Raw genomic sequence first — 14,010 nt, forward strand, 5'->3', positions numbered from 1 at the left:
ACTCGAATTCAATGCGATAGGTTGCATTTTGAAGATAAATAATCAGAATTGTAAATCATGTTGAATGTTTTTATATAATTCATCTTAACTTTTGTAAAATGTTTGAAATACCTATTGAGTGGTCTGAAAAAAAAAACTTTTTTTTGCGCAAATGTATGCTGTACGATCTGACCCATCGGTTGACACAGGTCGCATAGTATGCATTTCATAGGAAATTTTATCTACTTTTCGAATATTAAGGTCCCATTTTGCCCCTTTCTGCCCAGCTGAACAAAAATTTCAATTGAAATTAAAATAGTTTGAATGAAGACGCATGGTGATTTGTGAAAGTTACATTGTTTTACAGAAGTAGTTAGTAGTTCCATTCAATTGTTCTAGAAGAACATCATCGGCTCACGTTCAAAAGTGAAAATAAGGTAAAAGAACACGTATAATTATATTAATTTTTTTTTCTTTTACCATTTTACTCGTAATCGTCAGTATCATAATGACTGAAAATTAATAAATCTTCCACCTCTTATGTGAAAGTGCTTTTCTATTTGTTGTTGTGTCTAAAACTCGGAACTACCGGATCTGACGCAATTAGCAGCTCACGAAACATGTCACCGATAGTTCTCCCACGTGATCCTTTCCAGGCATTTATTTTCTTGTGTTTTCCGGATTGCTTTATTCGTGCTTTCTTGGGCTCCTTCCGAAGGTTTGCCAATGGGACCCGAAGATGAAACGATTATTTCACACCCTTGAATTAGTAATTTGTGTTCTGTTGTTGAACATCCATACAATTTTACGTAATAACGAACGGTAGCGTTGGACTTGAATTTTGATGCATTAATTCTTTCGCCACTCGAAATCGTTGCTAGCAGCGTTTGAAATCGCTGGATTGAATTTAACTCGATTCCTGTTATCTCCAAATAAACTTCTGCCTGGAAAAAAACGTCTTACTGTAACACCGTTATTGCTACTGCCGAAGCCAGCGTACGGTTTGTCGACATGTAGACCAAGTTTTACAAAAAATTCTATTTGAATTCGCTGTTTGATGCTGTTGAGGTGATCGTTGTTACCTGTTTTCAAATATTGAGAATAGGTAATATTTCCATTTAATTCTAATCCGAAAATTTATTATGAAATTTAAGTTCAATATTTAATATTGAATTTAAATTCAATATGATATCTGCTCTCTAAAAAAACTGCAAATATCGACAAATTAATAAAAGTCTGCACACGGACTCTAAAAATCTTCATTTTCAGATAAATTTGCATATCTGGTATCCCTGATTACTATAATACGATGGTGAGACGTCACAAATTATGCACTAACGTATATAGACACTGTATTTTTACTAGTATGAAAACTCATAAAACGGGCATATCCCCTTTTGACCATGTTAAACGACAAATTTTTACTTAGACTCAAGTTTTTTAAATCTATCAAAATTACCATTTTGCATATTTCAACATATAATAAACTGTATAGTTCGTTTCTAATGCACATTTCTCTTAAAATAGTATAGCGTGAAAAAAAGACAGAACAGTTAATTAATGACAGTGGATTTTCTTTTAAAGACAGCTGATTACACACAACATCGATCTCATATGAATGAATAATTCTTTTTGTTCTACTCAAGTATTTTAGTTTAACGTATTTAACATTTTGTTTCCTAAATTAATGAGATGTATTAGTTGAGCCAAAAATGATACACTGGGGTCGCTTTTTACGCGGGTCGTTTTTATGCGTTTTTTTACCCGGAATATTTTTACAATAACGCGGATTATTTTTACTCGATTCGGATAATTCTTTGTACACGGTATCAAATAAGTTTAGTATAAATATATCCAATCTAATCTTTTCAATGCGGTACAACCAACCGCGTAAAAAGCGACCCCAGTGTATCTATTTCAATACTACATGATCGCAGTTTTCCAACTGCGAAATTTGGCACACAATCGTCTGGTTCACATTTTGGCAGTTCAAAGTGGTTTCCTATATTCACTTCGCCAGAAACTGACTATACTGACACCGTACTTATTTAAATTATATTTATAATTAAAATTTTAAATTATTATTTTGAAATAATTCATTATTATTAAATATTTTGTATTATATATACTATTCTCAGTTTCGTTGATGACTACTGGATCCTCAAACATAACAAAAGATGGGAATATACATGAATAATGATATGCATAAAAACACTACGACGTTATTTTAGCCGTAGGAAAATTTCAATTGCACGTTAGGGAGATATTTTTCCAACTTTTCGAAGTTTTGATACCAAAATTAAATTTTTAATAAAAAAATCAACCTAATATGGATTTTTCTGCTTTTTAAATGAACATTTTGGGCTTTGTCCGACTTTTGTTCGGAGACCTGCCACTGTGCGCCGTCGGGACTGCCGAGATATTGGAAGCATTCGATTTTCTTCACTAACTGCCCTGCTATTGTAAAGTTGGAAGGATTGTCCAACGGTTTAATTTTGTTGCCGTTGATGTTCAGACCAACCGCCAAGAGGCTGTACGCTCGTCGAACTTACTCTGCATGTCAGAGCGCCGTTGTGCTAACGATGAGGAACGGTAGCGGTCATAATATACATCTTTGCCTCACACCGGCAACCACCCGAGTAGGGTAGGACAAGGCTCTGTTATGCAGTACTTTGCAATGTGAAAGCCTTGGTTAAGTCGGTTAAAAGCTTTTGACGTTGGACTAACGTCTATATCGAAGTTAGGCACCTGAATTTGAAAATCTAGTAATTCAACCGGGGAAAACCAGGGAAAAGTGGTCAGGTTTTGAGCGCTTATATATCAGTCATTTCTTTTCAGAATTTCGAGGTTTTGGCATCAACCGATCAGAAATTCTTTTACGGTTGAATTTATGTAACAAAAATAACCTATTGTTCGAGATACACTATTGAAAAATTAATAAATCACATCGATTGTCTAAATCATACCGAGCAACCAATCACCACCTCTCTTCACAAGCACAGTCGACACTAACGGATACAACCGATCTGACTTTGTAAACAGTCTCGCAGCTTTCAACCAATAACGAGCTCGCTTTCGGTAGCTGCAACAGGTGTTTCAACACCGTTTTAAAATGCTTCTTTTATCATTACCACTGAACAGATTCTAAACACCAATGGCTTGATTGATAGGGGAAATATTGCGCAAGATTGTCATATAATAATTTAAATATGTTTTCGATACTAAACTAGTTAAAAGTTGTGTTAAAAGTCGTGCACATTCAACCAATCACAAGCTCGCTTCTTGTTTGCTCGCGGATGGATTTTTGCTTTGGGCTATATAATAGCCTGTGTCGTCTCATAGCAAGTGGAAGGCCTCATCAGTTAACGAGTGGAAGGCCACCAGGGCGGTCTTGTATAATCAGCAGCGGTGGCTGATTCCAGCGGCCAAACTGAGCTGCAGCAGAACCAGAGCGGTGGTATCAGGCAGCAGCGGCGGAGGTAGTGGGCAGCTGCATTTCTTCATTCAGTTCGGTTCTCCTTCGATCTGAGTTGGACCCCACCAGCGGTAATCCAATTCAGATATCGTTGGGTGAAAACTGCACGAAACTGCCAGAACTGCCAGAAACTGCACGAGCCAGCACCGCCACTAGGAAAGCTACCGCCATTTAGTGTGTGTGCAGTGTGCACATATAGCGTATGTGCATCTGTATTGCTATGACATTTGCAATGATAGGGATGGCGCTGTTGCGTGTGTATGGCTAGCTATAGCGTGTGTAAGACACTAGCATGTGTAGCATATTATGGCTATTGCGTGTATATCTTCAGAGTGTGTACGGATAGTTATAGCTTGTGTGTGGATAGCTGCTGCGTGTGTAATGATTAGTTATAGCGTATGTATGGATAGTAATAGCACATGGTTGGATAGCTTATGCGTGTGTATAGATAGTTGTATCGGATGTATGGAAAGGAATAGCGTGTGTATGGATAGCTATAGCTACAGCGTGTGTATGAATAGTTTTAACGCGTGTTTAGATAGTTATAGCATGTGTGTGAATAACTATAGCGGGTGTTTATCGAAGATTATTATTGTCATTGAAAATATTAAAACGTCTTAACGAACACAGTTGTGAATTTGATTTTACAGCAGCGTTTTAACTTCTTCAGCCAGTCTTTATTCATCGAGGAAAAATTACTACCTATGAATGATCAACACTTATTTACTAGAAATTTGATTTAGATCAAAACGGGTTCTTTTGAGTATCATAAATTTTTGGTAAAAAGAGTTTCTCAATGAGCATTCATTAAATTTTCGTTTTTGTTTCTCGGTGCGCGGTTTTGATTTTGTTTCTCGCACACAGAGAAAGAAACAAACTTGTCGCTATCGTGAAAAATAACAAAACAATTAGAAATGCTCTAAATCACAACTGAAGAAGTTAAGATATTATCCTGTCACTCGCCCAAACCTTGATAACAACTACCGAAAAACGTGTGATTGAGCTCTTGCTATATTGAGTTATTGAACCAAACTTTTTTGTTTTTCAAATACATGAAGTTATATGCTGGGCTGGAACTAACCTAGCATGAGTTTTATCGATTAAATGTCAAACAATTTTCAAATTTAAAATTTTCGTTTGAATCGTTCTGGGCTCCAATTTCAGATAGTTTTGTAAAGTTTGCTTTTTGCTTAGATAGGAAAATTTTACCAATTCGCTCAATTAAATGATTGTCTTGGTAGTGCAGCAAACAAAGGGTTGATTCGAATATGTATGAAATGACAGCGATTAAATAAAAGATATCCATTCTTTTAGTATATATTATTGTTTATAACGTTTTAACGTCTCAGCATTCAGAAATGCACTGTTAGATAAAATTGCAGCAAATACTAGAGTTGCAATTCTCTCTATTATTTGTTTTAATGGAATATAAGAATACCGTAGTTCAACGTCATGCGGTCGTGTCTTGAATACCACCCTCCTACTTTTTCGTGGTCGATGAATACCAATCATAGGGACTCTTGGAAATAATTAACCTGCTCCAATATGTTGCGGAGCGTGACAATATGGTCGACACAGGTTAGTCCGTGCAAGGAATCCTGCCTGGTGCCTCCAGGATAGCTTTGCACAGGACTTTGAGAACAATGCACAGTAGCGGCAATTGTCGCATGCTGTCAAAACCCCCTTTTGTAACCATAACTAAGACTCCTTGCATCCAGTCAACCAGAAATCTTGTGGTGTCCCAGATTTTGCAGAATGGTTGAGGTGATATCCTTGCGGATAGCATGAAATCAGTTTTGAGCTTCTCTTGGATTTCATACATCAGCCGCTTCGATCTCCTGCAGAGAAGGGGCCTCAGAGTTGACGCGAGTGACGCGTCGTACGCTTGGCCGATCCTACCGAGATGTTGATGGCTGGTCGGCTGTCGAAACTCGAAGAAGTTATTTGAAGTACTTAAAGCAGCGTTCCAACTGGTCAGTGGGGTCCGTAAATAGCTGTCTGGTCGCGTGCTTTACAGGCATCCTTGGATTCATTCTAGTTCTACTTCTACGCTGCGACTCTCTCCCCTTCATCAGCCAAGGATTTCGCCCACGCTCGCTTGTCTCGTCTACAAGAGCGTATAACAACCCGTTGACGGACTGCGTTCTTGCCGCATCGAGTTATCGCCCGCTCAATCGCGGTTTTTGCTTCCCTCTGTTCGTGTTATATTGTACATTTAAATAAAAATTATCAAAATGTCGCCGATAAACTGGCAGTTAGGCTCACTTCCGATGTTTATTTTTAGTGTTCTCGCAACACTGCAACCATCTCAGCCGCCACTGCGCTGTCAGTCCGGTTTATAAAAACAAATACATTGAAATCATTCCGCAGTTCATGTTGTGTGAACACGCAGTTGTTCTATGTGTTTGTAAAGTCGGAAGAAAGTTCGGAAGTCGAAAGTCTGACTTCCAAACTTTAATTTAGTGCTGGCGCCACAATACCGCAGTCCGAGTCTCCTCTCCCGGCGCTGAATTCGTGCGATGCAATGGCGGATCTTGCCAGTTAGAAGGTGATGATCAGACGCGATGTCGGTGCTACGTTTAATCTGGACATCAAGTAGGCTGTGTCTCTATTTTCGGCTTGTCCATTACGGGATACCCACGTGACTTTCCGCATTGGTCAATGAGGAGATGGGGAGCCCCCTATGACCATGTCGTTGCAGCCAGAGAATTCTGCAATTGAAGTCGCCAGTGTTGATGTTGATTTCGAAAGTAACTGTTTCGACAGCAGCTTGTGTTTTCCAAAGTTTGGCTAACGAACTTCGAGTTCATTAAGCAGAGAATGTGTGCAGTAGGGAAAGCGAAAAAGAGGCAAACTGGAAATATGATATAGATTTGGAAAAATACAATAATGTCCGTTGAATGTAGATAAACAATAATAATAATAATAATAATAATAATAATAATAATAATAATAATAATAATAATAATAATAATAATAATAATAATAATAATAATAATAATAATAATAATAATAATAATAATAATAATAATAATAATAATAATAATAATAATAATAATAATAATAATAATAATAATAATAATAATAATAATAATAATAATAATAATAATAATAATAATAATAATAATAATTTTTTTTTTTTTTTTTTTTTTTTTTGTTGAGGGGTTTTTAACTGCTAAGCAGTCATTCAACCCATAAACCGTTTATTACCTTTGATATATACATTTCATTTTTTTTTTCTTCATTTCTCTCCTCATTTTTTTTTTTTTTTTTTTTTTTTTTCTTCTCTTTTCATTGATGTACTATGACGTTCTTGCACTGTTTTTCATTGAAAAAGGCTTCTTTTGATTTCATCGCCGCTTACACTTTGTTATACAAATTACAGTCTTTCATGTATTTGATCACTTTTTCTTCTGTTGCGCTGTCATTATTGAGGGCTCTTCTAAGCGTCATTCCATCCATCTCATGTTTTCGCCTTGCGTCATCATACCTTCTGCAGTCTAAGAGAATGTGTTGGATGTCGAGCATAGTTCCACAGCATTCGCATGTTGGTGGTTCTGTTTTTTCTAGGAGAAAGCTGTGGGTCAGTCTCGTGTGTCCGATCCTGAGTCGAGTCAGGACACGTTGGTCGCCAGGGTTGTCACGATCTTTCCATTTTTCAGTTTCAAATTTGATTCGTCGTAGTTTAGTATCGCGCATAGAGAACCACTGGCTGTTCCAGTGTTGTCGAATTGTACGTTTAATTTCTCTTGTTGCATCGTCTGCTGGGATCGATAGTGGTAGTGGTTCGCTGTTTCTGGCTTCACCAGCTAATCGGTCTGCTTCAATATTGCCGTAGACTCCAGCGTGACCCGGGATCCAGCAAAATTCAATCGGTTTATTCTGTGCTAATCTTTCTATTTTCTGAATCCACGGGTGCGTTGATTTGCCAGCTTCGAGTGCCGACAGACAGCTCGCAGAGTCAGATAGAACTACTATACGATTTGTACCAGTATGCTGTGTCAGTGCCATTGTGATGGCATAGGCCTCTGCCGAAAAAACACTGTACTGTGGAGGAAGGCTAGCTGAGAGCATCAGATCGTTGCCAAAAAGTCCTGCGGCTACTGTCTCGCTGCACTTTGAACCATCCGTGTAAAGGGCCGTATATCGTTGGAAACGGTTTGACAGCAGCTCTTGTACTAGGGGACGTACTGTACTGGAAGAGGCTCCAGCTCTTACTCTTCGCTTGATGTCCCACACAACAGATGGGGGAGGGGTATTCCATGCACGGGTATTTAATCTCTCTCGCAGACATATCGTTGGGATTGTTTCCCCGGTCGTATCTAGCAGTTGTTCTCTAGCTCGCTCAACTAAAGGTAGATCTGTATTTCTGGAGTCCTTCTCTAGGATGCGTATTGCGGTTCGAACTGTGCTTTGCAACACAAGCAGGTTGAATGGTAATGTACCTGCTTCTGCCAAAATTGAATGAATAGGACTGGTAACGAATGCCCCCGACGCGAGTCTTATCATGCGATTGTATACTGGCGCTAGTGTCTGTATTGCAGTTTGGTTACCTCTTGTTATTAGGCCCACACCATAGAGAAGCCTGGATGTGACGATAGCTGATCCAATTTTCAGCAGCGAGATACGGTGTCCACGGTTAAGTTTTGCTCCGAGAATTTTCAGGATTCTAAGCCTTAGATCGCACATCTTTTTAGTAAGCCTACATTGTGTACTGAATCTGAAGCTTCGATCTAACATAACGCCAAGAATTTTCAGCACGTTTGTTTTTGGTATAGGTACTCGCTCAATGGTGATATCGCTGACGGGTTCTCTTCGCACATTTGGACTTCCGTAGAAGGTGCTGGATTTGGCTGCAGAGATTGTGAAGCCGACACTTTTCGCCCATTTATCGACGGCTTTCACAGCTGCTTGCAACTTCCTGTATAATGGCCGGTCTTTATGCGCTTTCACCACGAGCAGGATATCGTCTGCGTACAAGAGAACAGTGACCCCAGAAGGTATTACTCGGAAGACGGGTTGCATAGCAACGAGAAACAGCGTAACAGATAACACCGAGCCCTGGGGAACTCCATTTTCTAGGTTATGTACACGGGACAGCTGTCCTTCTACGGTTACTTGGAATGACCTTTGAGATAAAAAGCTTCGCATCATATTCAGCATTCGTCCTCGGATCCGCCATTTTTTCAGCGTACGCAGGATGCCGTATCGCCATGTGGTGTCATAGGCTTTGGATAGGTCTAGAGATGCCATCAGACAGTGTTCATCGTTGTTTGGCAGTGATCTCTCCAGCTCTGCAAAGTATGTATCTGTGCCGCATCCGGCACGGAATGCGTGTTGTCGCCTATCGAGGCAATTTTTTTGTTCGAGTTCGGTGGTTAAACGACGATTCACCATTCGCTCAAATATTTTTGCCAAGCAGCTTGTCAGCGTAATAGGTCGGAAAGCTGCGGGACCCGAGTCATGCGTGTTCGGTTTTGGGATGGGTACGATAGTGCCGGTCCGCCAGCTAATAGGAAACTCACTATTTCGCCACACTCTGTTTAGGAGCTCCAGCAAAGCTGATTTAACGGAGAACGGGAGTCGCTGAATCATGGGATACCCGATGTTGTCAGGGCCGGTCGACATACTACGCCCTTTGTCGAGTGCCCACAAAAGTTCGGTTAGTGAGAAGTCGCTGTTATACAAGTCCTCCGTGTCATTAGATGTTTCGATGTGGTTTTTCTCCGCCTTCTCTTTTATTTTTCGAAAGGAAAGGGAATACGATGAGGTAGCAGACCTCTCCTCGTAGTGCTGCGCTAATTCTTCCGCTATCGTTGATGGATCGTCGGTGAAGCCAGTTCCTAATTCCATCACCATTTTTCGGTTATAGCGTTTGCCACGCAGTGCATTTGTTTTTTGCCACAGTTCAGAAGAAGTACTATTTGGTGCAATCTTCTCGATGAGTCCCTCCCATGACGTTTGTTTAGCTTGTAGAATCGCTTTTCTCGCTATTGCTCGTGCCTCCTGGAATTCTTTTAGTGCTTCCGCTTTTCTTGGATCGGAGTTTTCTAATCGCCGTAGCGCACGTAGTGTTTTTCTTCTCCGTTTAATCACTGTCTCTATTTCAGGGCACCACCAAGGCACGGATTTTGGCCCGCTCTTTCCGCTTGTACGTGGAATACACGCTGTAGCCGCTGCAATTATTCTCTGGGTAAACGACTCTACATCGATTTCCTCACCGGGGCGGATGGAGTTGGCAGTCAGATGTTCATACAACTGCCAGTTTGCATTGTCGTATTGCCATTTACGCCGTTTTGTGTATGATTGCGACCAATTGGTTGTTGAAACTGTAATCGGAAAATGGTCACTATTGTGCGTATCCGGAAGTACACGCCAATCGAATTTCGAGGCTATTGATTCGGAGCAGATGGTTAGATCAATCGCAGACGTGGATCCAGTGACTGGATCAATACGTGTGTGTGTGCCATTATTCAGCACGATGAGGTTTCTAGATAGCGTTTCTTCGGCTAACCATCGACCAAGAGCATTAGATGTGTTTGAACCCCACGCGAGATGGTGTGCGTTGAAGTCACCTAGTAACAAAATGGGATCGGTTAACTGTTCGAGCAGACTGTTTAAAGCAGTGCTGCAGTCTTGCTGGCTCGGGGGGATGTATACAGATACTACAGTGACAGGTACTGGTAAAAAGACACGTACAGCGATGATTTGTAATTCACAGTCAGTTGCGAGCCTCTCGAAAGGTACACCATCTCGAATCGCAAGACCAACTCCATGTTGCCAGCGGTTGCGACAGCCTGTTTTCAGTAGCAGCGTGTAGCCCTTACCAACGAAGTCCGCAGCAATGATTCGGTTGTCAGCCTTCGTTTCCTGTAGAGCCACTACACTTGGTTCGTATTCGGCAATGAGCTGTTTAAGTTCGTTCACGTTGTGACGCAGGCCTCGTATGTTCCATTGAAGGGCGAAAGTTTTGCCACGATTTGATTTTGGAGGAGGCGATAGGGTTGTTGACGAGCAGATAGATGTTCTACGTGGTATCGTTTGCGTTTCTCTTCGGCTGTCGACCGGATTCCAGGAAAAGCTAGAGGGTGCAAGACATTCGTGACTGGTCCCACTCTCTTTTCCCCGGATATCCACTTCCATAGTTGGAAGGGGGGAGGTTACTCCATGCTCTCCCTCCCCTCGTCGATTGTCGCTCGTTCGCTGTGCGATATGTTGTGTGTAGTATGACGACGACTGTAGTGTTGGCATTTTCCATATTGTGTGTGTGTTGTTGTTGAGTGGCGTGTTTGTGTGCGATATGTTGCGAGGAAGTTCTGTAGTTAGGCTGTTCGTTCCAATGCCGACCGCACAGGGGGATTCTCTATCAACGGGTTGGGGTGAGACGTCCCGGACAGATCCTCCAGCCTGGTGCGCTCCTATTTCTGAGAGTTGAGGAGGTACTACACTTTCCCACCCTCCAAGTCGAGTATTTCGGTTATTCGTTTCGCTGGTGGAGTTGGTGATGGTGGTCGTTGAACGGTCAGAGGAGAGAAGATCGTCGAATGTGCTGGCTAGGGGGCGTTTCGTCGATCTCACATTCGTCACTTAGTTCCACTTCATCAGCGCTTTCTGTTTCTTCTGCTGTGTTCGTTTTCTTTAAAGGCGGGCTTTGTCGGTCGGGAGAAATATCTATATGTACGTTTTCGCTGTTCGTATTACGTTTAGATTTTTTGCTGGCTTCACCACGCTTCGGTCTTAGCGATGACGGGGGTCGGTTTCTAAGCTGTATGTTAGTTGCTGTTATTTGTGTCGCTCGCAAGTTTCTTGGTGGTTGGATATTCGTTTGCGGTTTTTCTAGCTGTGTTTTCGGTTGGTGGTTTTCTGTAAATGCAGTTGTATGTTGTGTTCTTATATTTTTAATGTAAGTCATCATCTTTTCAATTTGCTCGTCTTTTTTCTTCGTCGAGTCTAATAATTGGGCAATCTGTATGTCTTTCTCCTTCATCTGTTTTTCGAGTTTATCCAGCATCAACCGATCTTTATTTTGTTGGTTTATTGCAGCGGCATAACTACCTACGTCATTCCCAATTCTTTTCCGTGCTTCGGGGTATGATAGATTGTGGTCTACCTTGAGTTTGATAACTGCCTTCTCTTTTTGATATAGGGGGCATTCGCGACTGGAGGGAGAGTGTGTATCGTTGCAGTTGTGACAGTGAGCTGTTTTCCCACATTCTTCGCCATGGTACTCCCCAGAGCAGCGGCGGCAACGCTGTGGGCCGGGGCAGCGCATACGAGGATGACCGAAGCAGAAACAGTTGTAACACAGCAGAGGATTCGGGTAGTATGGTCGCGTGGCGATACGTAGAAGACCGATTTTGACGTGGGATGGATACGAACATTTATTATACGTCAGAATAAGAGCAGCTGTATTTACCCGTTCCCCATTTTCGTTACGTGTAATTCGTTGTACCTTTATAAAACCTTGACTCTGTAGACCACACAGGATTTCTTCTTCTCCCAAGGGGATGAGGTCAAAGCACGAGATTACACATCGACTAATATTCAGGCTTGGATGAGGTTGGATGACGATTTCGGTACCATCGAGCAACATGGTCATCGACAACAGTTTCTCTACCTGAGTAGGATTGCGAACTTTCAATGTGTAACGGGTTCCTTGGGCTTCCGATGTTGCGCCTTCGATTGATCCTCCAAGAAACTGTTCTACAGATTTACCGATTACAAACGGATTTTTTGGCAAAGGGGTATCATCTTTTCCAATTAACTGCAGATATGTCAGTTGACCAAATACGTTCGTCGGGTCCATAAACACCGGTAGCCTTCTACCTTTGGCTGATCCTCCAGGATCGCCGCTACTGGTGGCGGCCATAGCCGCCCAACTGTCCTACTCCTCACGCACACTCACACAGACCACAGAACGTTGGAAGTAAGTCCGAAGACAAGTAACAACGGTCACCCGTTGTTAAACCCAGATACGAAAAAATAGAAAAAGGATTTTCCTACCTTCTGTTTTCTCAACGTTAAGACGAGCAGTGACACACTTCTAGGTGAATTGCCTACGCAAATCCACCACACATACCCTTTTTTCGATTCGATCCGTGTCGTCTTTACTCACAACAAGTTGGCGACAAGCTACCGATATAGTTGGGTTTTCCGCGTAGTGAACGTTTTTCCACACTCCAGGTGGGTTTGATGCACGCACCCAATACACACAACCACTTATGCACGCTATCCGTGCGATTTCGTATGTTCGAGAAACTTTTCTGATCTTTGTTTAAAATATCTTTTTCTTTTGCCGAGTATCGCTTGCCACTCGGGTCACGTACAACCGAAGAATTAATGAACCGCGTGCAGTGTGTACACAATGAACAATGCCTGCGCTGGCGATACCGGTGTAAACAATACACTACAGCTGAACGAATTAGTACTAATATCGCTCTTTGACACACTTCTATCGGTTTTTCTGCTTTGGTATGAAGCGATTTTCACTTTAAAATATCATAAGTATCAATGAATTAGTCAGCAGATGGCTTTTCGAGCATGAAAATTTTCACAATAAATTATTTAAATCGCACTGTTTATCCGCCGCGATGACGGTTACAGCAGCTGCTGTACCGGCTGTGGCACACACTTTTCACACTGTTTCTGCTATTTTCTAGCGATTTTCAGCGGACTTTCGTAAGAAGCATTAACTATTGGTAACCAATTAGCAACTCAATGACTATTTGATCGATTATACCTGCGAGAACAATCTAATATCGCGAAATTGGAGATAAGTACGCACACGATTGTTTTATAAGCAACCTTATCCCGAACTGAATAATAATAATAATAATAATAATAATAATAATAATAATAATAATAATAATAAAAATAATAATAATAATAATAATAATAATAATAATAATAATAATAATAATAATAATAATAATAATAATAATAATAATAATAATAATAATAATAATAATAATAATAATAATAATAATAATAATAATAATAATAATAATAATAATAATAATAATAATAATAATAATAATAATAATAATAATAATAATAATAATAATAATAATAATAATAATAATAATAATAATAATAATAATAATAATAATAATAATAATAATAATAATAATAATAATAATAATAATAATAATAATAATAATAATAATAATAATAATAATAATAATAATAATAATAATAATAATAATAATAATAATAATAATAATAATAATAATAATAATAATAATAATAATAATAATAATAATAATAATAATAATAATAATAATAATAATAATAATAATAATAATAATAATAATAATAATAATAATAATAATAATAATAATAATAATAATAATAATAATAATAATAATAATAATAATAATAATAATAATAATAATAATAATAATAATAATAATAATAATAATAATAATAATAATAATAATAATAATAATAATAATAATAATAATAATAATAATAATAATAATAATAATAATAATAATAATAATAATAATAATAATAATAATAATAATAATAATAATAATAATAATAATAATAATAAT

General features: G+C 39.2%; 1 protein-coding gene across 6 annotated transcripts in view; it reads left to right on the forward strand.

Moving 5' to 3' along the window:
- Positions 1–14,010, forward strand: part of LOC129727257 (coronin-7) — a 45,906-nt gene that overhangs the window by 11,058 nt on the left and 20,838 nt on the right. The gene's annotated exons all lie outside the window — the stretch shown is intronic.

Source organism: Wyeomyia smithii, chromosome 1 (assembly GCF_029784165.1).
Source record: "Wyeomyia smithii strain HCP4-BCI-WySm-NY-G18 chromosome 1, ASM2978416v1, whole genome shotgun sequence".
NCBI lineage: Eukaryota > Metazoa > Arthropoda > Insecta > Diptera > Culicidae > Wyeomyia > Wyeomyia smithii.